The following is an 8707-nucleotide window of genomic DNA, read 5'->3' on the forward strand; positions in this document are numbered from 1 at the left end:
ACTAAACATCAAGAAAATGAACAACCCAATCATAAAAGTGGGACATGGTGTCAATCTTATGAACATGTTGTTAAAAATGACACTTGGGATCTGATACTTAGGAGAACACAGATTTTTTCTCTCTCAGCAGGCACCACATCTCTGTAGCTTCATCTAGGGGGAAATCCCTAAGATGATTTCATCTACATTAAAATGTTAGTAGTGTTGTTATTGTCCACATCTTGTTTAGGAACCTATAATGTTAAGATTTCTAGACAATTTCTCGTAGCAGGCATCCTGAACCCCTTGCTCTTAGAGTATTTCTGCTTTCTCTTCTCAGATGTCCTCTGCACCTAGATGTATCAATTTGGAAGAACACTGCAGTTACTTTTCTCTGAATATGACCAATTCTGAATTCCTATGATAATCTCCATCTGCTGCAAAACAGAAGTTTCTTTAGTGAGAGATGAGGGCCCCATCTCACTTTTTTTTTTTTTTACTACAAAGATAGGTATTTACAATACATGTGAGAATTATACTAGTTTAGGAAACTAGGTTCTCTAAGAATCATGACTGCACCCATGGGTAGTTGACTAGATTTATAGCACTGGACATGAGTTATTTCCTATCAATCAAGCCTTACATTCAGTTAGTTGTTACCCCTAAAATATAAGTGCTCCTATTGTACCTCCCTAAATATCTTACTGATGGTTAGCCCTAAATACACACACACATACACACACACACACACACACACACACACACACACATGCACACATAAACACACACACAAAAGCAAACACACACTCATGCATGCATGTGCATGCATATATGCATCTATATGTATGCCTGTGGAGGGGATTTTTATAAGGAGTTCTAATATATATGAGCAATATTAAGTGAATTCAGCATATTGTATTTATATATACACATGCAACACTAATAAAGAATAGGTCATGCATTTATGGGGGAATGGGAGGGGACTAGTGTATGAAATTCTCAAAAAAAGTAAATGAAAAGCAAAATAAATGTTTTCAATTGTGCATGGAATGAAACAACTGAAAAGCAAAAACTAAAAAGCAAACGGCTGAAAATATATTTTTAAAAATATGCCCAACATATTTAACTACCAGAAAAAAATTCAAATCCAAGAATTTTAGATGTTATCTTGCTCCAGTCAGAATGGCTACAGTCAATTACGCAAATAATCACAAGTACTGTTGTAGATGTGGGGAAAGGCAATCACATACTTGTGGTCTGTGTGAATAAAAACTGGTGAACCCACTGTAGAAATTAGTGTGGAAATTCATTTACAAAAATAAATGGTTTTATCACATGATCCAGCTATCCCATTAGAGTAAGTATATATTTAAATTACCTCAAATTTGATTAAAGAGTTAACTCATCTTTCATGTTTATTCGTGCTTTATTCACAAAATCTTAAAAATGAAGTAAGTCTAAAAGGTCATCATAATGGCACTTATGCAAATATGAAGAACTGATACCACATAGCTGTAAGGTTTACTGTACAGGTTCAGGAATCTCGGTACTGAAGTTTTGGTGAGGAATTCAACAAAAAGGAAAGCATAGCATGATAGAGAGCCAGAAATAAATGTACAGGGATGATCCTTGATAAAAGAGTAAAAATTACAACTGTTCAAAATGAATTTTATCATATAATGTATTTTTAACTGGACCAATAATAAACTATAACTAGGCACAATTTTTACTTTTCAAAAATAATTACAAATGTATCATATACTGAAAGGTAAAATTCAAAATTTAAAAGAAGAAAGAGAAGGAATAGGAGGTGTTATAGGAGGAAGAGAAGAAGAACTATAAGAAGGAGTAGGAGGAGGAGAAAGATGGAAAAGGAGAAAACACAGGATTGAAGCTTGCAGAGGAATGAACACTGGAGTGGTTTGAGTGTAATATTTGTAAATGCAAAAATTATAGTTTGGAAACCAAAGAATTGATTAAGCTAGGCATCTTTCATTATGAAGACATCAGAAATACAAAACATGAAGCACAAAGTGAAAGAAAATCTTTGTAAAATATAAATCTGAAGGACAGTTTACTCAAATTATACTAAAAATTTTAAAACTAAAAAATGAGAAAATGAACATGATTAACAAGAAAAGACATGAACCAAAACCTCACCAAAGGACATATAAAGAGTGTAAATGACTATGGTAACAGATTATTATCATTATGAATCCTTCAGGTACTGCATATTCAAGTAAGAAGATTTGTCAAGCATGATTTATTAAAATTCTAAAAATCCTAAACACTGATTCCATGAAATTTTAACCAAGATATAGTAACTCTCATCCATTTCACATAGGAATGCAAACTGATGTAGCTTAACTGGAAGATAGAGTTTTTGTTGTTGTTGTTGTTGTTGTTGTTGTTGTTGTTTTTTAAGTAAGCTTACTTTTGCCATATATCCTGACAGGCTCTTAATGTTTAGTTCAGTATACCAGACACTTAAGTTCACATAGAAACTTGAACATGTATCTTAATAGAAATTTTATTCCTGCAGAACAAATCTTCAAACAAGATCTCCTTCAAGAGCTGGGTGCATACATAAAGCTTCAACCCTATAAAAATAAAACTTGACCAACTGCAGAAAGTTAGAAGCAGGAGAGGTGCTCTTCCCCAGGGAAGAGCACAGCAATTGGATGTTCAGTGCCAAAGGGTCAGCTCTAAAAACATACACACATGTATTTTTATATGGATCCAAAAGTTGTATTTAGGAATATACATGTATGTGTGTGTTTACATGTAGGCATACAATAATAATTAATGAAAAGGGGGCCGTGATTTGAAGGGGAGTGAGGAAATGTGTACATCAGAGTTTAAAGGGATGAAAGGGAAGGAAGAAATTATATAATTATATTGAACCTCATAAGTAAAATTAAAAAGGAAATAAAATTCTAATATAAAAAGTTAAACTGCTATATAAAGAAACATTGTCCTCCGTTGAAGGACACCTAGGTTCTTTCCAGCTTCTGGCTACTACAAATAGGGCTGCTATGCCATTAGAAACAATGAATTCATGAAATTCTTAGACAAATGGATGGAGCTGGAGAACATCATACTAAGTGAGGTAACCCAGTCTCAAAAGATCAGTCATGGTATACACTCACTGATAAGTGGATATTAGCTTAGAAACTTTGAATACCCAGGACATAATCCACAAATTAAATGATGTCCAAAAAGAATGGAGGAGTGGCCCCTGGTTCTGGAAAGACTCAGTGCAAGAGTATAGGGGAATTCCAGAACAGGGAAGTGGGAAGGGGTGGATGGAAGAATAGGGGGACAGAAGAGGGCTTATGGGACCTGCAGGGAGTGGGGACCCAGAAAAGGGGAAATCATTTGAAATATAAATAAAAAAATATATCAATTAAAAAAAAGAAACATTGTCTAATACTCTAAAGAATAAAGTATCCAGCGATGAAAAGACAGTAATGACACATTAAAAAGATATGATGTTGGGTAAAAGAATCAAGTCCACAAGAGCTGCAATTTACATGATTCCTACCATATAGCATTGTAAGAAAGGTAAAATTGTGTAGTTAATGAAAACACTGGTTGTTATCCAGGACTAACCGTGGAAAGGTTTAAAATATGAAGAGCACGTGGAATTTTTATGATAGTGAAACTATTCTGTATAATGGTGGTTGTAGGACATTAAACATTTCATGAAGCTGACTGAGTTTACCACAGCAAGAACACATTTGACATAAATTGTGGACATTGAGCAGTCATCACAAATCAATGTGCATTATGTAAGTATACTCAACCACTGTGCCTATGAAGAGGTAAGGTACCTTAGGAATTTGTCTTCTCCCAAAGCTGCTTTAAAAGAAAATATTAATTTTTTTTATAAAAAGTCATAGTTAAAGTTAGCATTAGGTAACAATGTGACACACACATACACGCACATGCACATGTGCATACATACACATATGTGTTACAAAATGTTAATTACTGCTTCTTAAGTATGCAATAGATAGTAGTTTACAAACTACACACATACATAAACACACACAGGTTCACAATAAACAGTACACTGCTACCCTCAGTTCATAATCAAAATATACCTTTTAAATTCATTTTTTACTGATACTTTTGTATCTTCTCTGGTTTTAAGATACCTTAGACTTTATTTGCCTATATGGTACATGAGCCTTTCACATTTTCTCAAGATCCTACTATAATACCTTTAGTCTTTTTCAGTCTTAAACTCTCTGCATTTCCTTTGAAAATGCTTCAAAATTCTGTGATCCCGGGGCTGAGGAGATGGATTAGAAGCTAATGTGCTTTCATTGCAAATGTTAGCATCTGAGTAGGATCTCAGCATGCTCTCAAAAGCTTGTGGTAGTAGTATGCATCTGTAATCTTATGACTGAAAGGAGGAGACAGGGGATTGGGGATATTTATTGGCCAGCCAGTCTATCTAAATAATTGAGCTTCAAGGTCAGTGAGAGAACTTGACCCCCAAAATAACTTGAGTGATAATAGAGAAAGATATCTGGGATTGATCACTAGCCTCTACATACACATAGACAGCTAACCCCATATTCATATTCATTCAAATACATATGCATCAAATATACCATGCATTTGAGTGAACATATGTGTAAGATGGGGTTACACAGGCATTCATATAAAAGGTGGTTTTAATGCTACATCAAATTTCCTCTAATCACTGATTAATCAATACTATTTTGCAAGTGAACATATCAATAAAACTATTTGATTGATATATGATATTATCAACATAGCACTTCAAAGTTTAAGAAATTTCATGTTAGATTTATGCTGTTTAATAAATGGCCAGCAACCACTTTTTCTTCTGTGACTAGTATTTTGATGTGTCCTTTACTAAAGTATTGCCTGGAAACAAGAATTTATAAAATAAAGGTGATCTAAAAACACAAAGCAGTTGTCACACTCTGGGATCAGCAAAATGAATACCTCCCCCTTCTCCCAACACACATATGTTCGAGCTGAGATAAACATGCACACACCTCAATTACAGCCAAACTTTCTTGAGAGACAAGTGGCAGGGAGCACTGGAGCCGAAAGCAATGTGACAACACGGTGCCACACAATGGTGAGAAACAACTCAACCCTGTAATTAATTTCTATCATTAAAGTCCCATCAATATCACTTAGCTGGGTGCCTCTGACAGGATGGGAATATTACCTGGAGACAAATTTCCTACTTCAAAGGTTATAGCACTGTTTGCACATGTACTTTAGAATAAACTGTGAAAAATATAAAAGGCATTGTGTGTAACTGAAGAATATGTTGGCAAAACATAAATGCATTTGCTTTACATGGTCTGTAAAGCACAGCAGTTTCTGTTTCTACATGAAAAATAAGAGGTTCTGTAATCACAAGTGAACTTAGTAAATAATGAACCTTTTTTTTTAAGTTACAGAGTTTTCCGTTTTTCTACCTGTGATGATTAATGCCAATGAAATATGTAAGATATCTGCAGCTAAGGTCACTTACGGAAGGCTATGACAAAATAATTAGATTTTGGTTCCTCAGGAGCTACTAGACTAAATGAATGAACAATGGACAAAGTTGAAAAGAAGAAAATTCTCTCTAAAAGTGTGTCATAACTGGAGAGATACTGAAATGTCTTTATTTTTTAATTTATATTTTTCCCTTATTGAAAATAAAATTTTTCTTGCTTAGTAAGTCCTGATCACAGTTTTTCCTCTTTCTTTCCAATTCCTGTACCTCTCCCTTTCTATACAGATCAATGCCATAAAAACTAACACAGTGGAACTGGATAAAGCAAACAAACAGAATGAAATAAACCCAAGAGAAGGCACAAGACACCGACTCACTCTTACCTACTTAGGAATCCAATAAAAAACACTACATTGGAAGCCATAATATATTCCCAAAAGACCTCTGGAATAAAAAGAAGAGTATTTATGAGGAACATATTTAATACAAAATTATAAAGCAATAAAATAAAACTTTTTCAAAAAGGAAAGTAAAAACCTCAACATGACTTTATAAGAAAAGGTACCCCCAAAGATGCTGTTGAGCATCTTCATTTTCTGTTGACATTGACTACTAAGCACCCAGCTTACACTTAAGAGTAGATTTTTCCCCAGTAAGACTCCTTTAAGGAAATTCAATTTTCACTTACTGTTGGTTATCAATTGGAGATTGCTTCTAAGTTAAGGATGAATGACTGTGTCCACTTCTCCTTTAAGCTCTAGGATCCCATCTGGCACAGACCAATGCAAGCCCTGGGCATGCCTCAGTTTCTTCGAGTTCTTAAGATAGATAGTAATGTTGAGCTGTGGTTCTCAAGCATGTTGTGGTGCCCTCAGCCATAAAATTATTTTGTTGCTCCTTGATAACTATATTTTTCCATTATGAAGCAATGCAAATATCTCATATGAAGATAGCTTATTGTGACCCCAAAGGAGTCGTGACCCCCAGGTTGAGAACCACTGATGTAGAGAATCTTGTTTTTCTGGTGGCCTTCATCCCTTCTGGAACTTAGTCCTTTTACTTCTTCTTCCATGGGGTTCCCCATCCCTAGAGAATCCACTTGATGGAGACATTCCATTTAGAGCTAAGTGTTTTAAAGTCTCTCACTCTTTGCAAATTGTCTGGCCTCTGTATTTTTCTCCATCTGCTATAGGAGGAAGCTTCTCTGTAATGACTGAGAAAGGCACTGATCTGAGTGTGGTAGAATGTCATTAGGAGTCATTGTATTGCCACATTTTGAGATACCTTGTTTTTTACCTTCGACTCCTTGTTTTGTCTTAGCTCCAAGACTATCTAGTCTAAGGTTATTATCTAAGCAGTGTCAGGTCTTATTCCATCTTGTGGAATGGGTCTTAAGTCAAATCAGATATTGGTTGCAAACTCCTACATGTTATGTGCAATTAGTGTACTAACATATCTTGCAGAGGAGACATCTTTGTGTGCATCAGAGGTTTTTTCTGTTTTTTTTTTTGTTTTGTTTTGTTTTTGTTTTTGTTTTTTCTGGGTTGGTATTTACAATTATCCTTAATTATTTGGCAGAGAATCTTCCTTTAACCCCAATAGTAGCATGCAGAGATGAAGGCTTTGTGTAGGTTCAAGGTCAAGTGTACTGTGTTCTATGAGTTTTATAGGAGATGTCTGCAGCAATGGGGTCTTGCTTGTCATCAATTTATGGAGAGAAACCTACAGTTTTGGCAATGGCATGGGTTGTTTGGGGTTCCAATGTAAACCTCTTGGCCAACAATTCTAGTACCAATAACCCAGTCCTGGTACTAGAAGTTTTATTTGGTGACAAGAGATATCCAGATAGGCCTCTGTACTCCCATTATTTGGCAATTTCATTTAGAGCTCCTTCATAATTTATATTTTATTTATATTTAAGGAAGCTCCTGTTATATTAGTTTTCCATAGAATCCCTTAAATGGCCCTTAATATAATATTAGCTGTCTTTATATTCTCTCTTCTGCCCCCACCTACCTGCTGCCGATTGATCCTCACATTCCATCACACCCCATCCCTTCATAATTATTTTATTTGCATTTCCCAGGAAGGACTATCTACCCCTGCCTAGTCCATTCCTCTATCCCTACCCTTTGTAGGTCTATGGATTACAGCTTGATTATCATTGCCTTAACAGTTATACATACATGTTAACCAGATATACACACACAAACATATATATTTATATACACAAACTATATGTATATATATATATTTACATATATCAGCTGAACATATATTTCAGTTCACATTAAAACTAATTTTAAGAATACTACCTGTAGTTTTAAAACCTGAACTTTGAAGCTTTGTGCTTCCTCTTTCCAGCCAGCGCCTAGCCATTGGCATCTCTTGGGACAACTTGCACAAGTGTTGCAAGACCAAGTTAAGAGAAAGCCCAACTACAAGAAACAGAGGTATGAGTTGGGATAGCCTGTTGCCAACACTAAGTTTTGCTCTCACCACATACACACAGTCCAAATTCAAGGAGGCAATAAGAAGCACCATGCCCTGAGATTGGATGTGGGGAACTTTTCCTGGGGCTCTGAGTGTTGTACTCACAAAACAAGGATCAATGATGTTGTCTATAATGCACTCAACAATGAGCTGGTCTGAAGCAAGACTCTGATGAAGAATGGCCTTGTGCTTATTGACAGTACTGGCAGTGGTGCTTGTCCTACTCTACCCTGACCTTGGGCCACAAGAAGGGGGCCAAGTTGACACCTGAGGAGGAAGAGATTTTAAACAAAAAGCGATTGAAGAAAATTCAAAAGAAATACGAAGAAAGGAAAAAGAATGCCAAATCAGCAGTCTTTTGGAGGAGTAGTTCCAGCAGGGCAAGCTTCTTGCCTCAAGACCAGGCCAATGTACCAGAGCAGATGGCTATGTGCTGGAGATCTATCTGCTGAAGATCAAAGTCTGAAAAAGCAAATGAAATAAACATCACCCATAGCTTGTGTAATAAGGGTATTTGCTGTTCTATTTTTTTTTTAGAAAAACAATACTACCTGTTGTATTTCAAACAGTGATATGTGTGTGTTTGTACATTTTATGTATATACATATAAATATTTCAGTTAAACATATATATTTCCATTATAATTAAAAATAGTACCCGATGTATCTCAGCCTATATATATATATATATATATATATATATATATATGTAATGTGTATGCAAATATACACACTTTATGCA

The 8707-nt window shown here is 35.3% G+C and overlaps 1 pseudogene; it reads left to right on the forward strand.

Moving 5' to 3' along the window:
• The first annotated feature begins 7158 nt into the window (after window positions 1-7158).
• Window positions 7159-8432, forward strand: LOC127669196 (40S ribosomal protein S8-like; annotated as a pseudogene).
• The last annotated feature ends 275 nt before the right edge of the window (window positions 8433-8707 follow it).

The sequence above is a fragment of the Apodemus sylvaticus genome, chromosome 19 (assembly GCF_947179515.1).
Source record: "Apodemus sylvaticus chromosome 19, mApoSyl1.1, whole genome shotgun sequence".
In the NCBI taxonomy this organism is placed as follows: Eukaryota; Metazoa; Chordata; class Mammalia; order Rodentia; family Muridae; genus Apodemus; species Apodemus sylvaticus.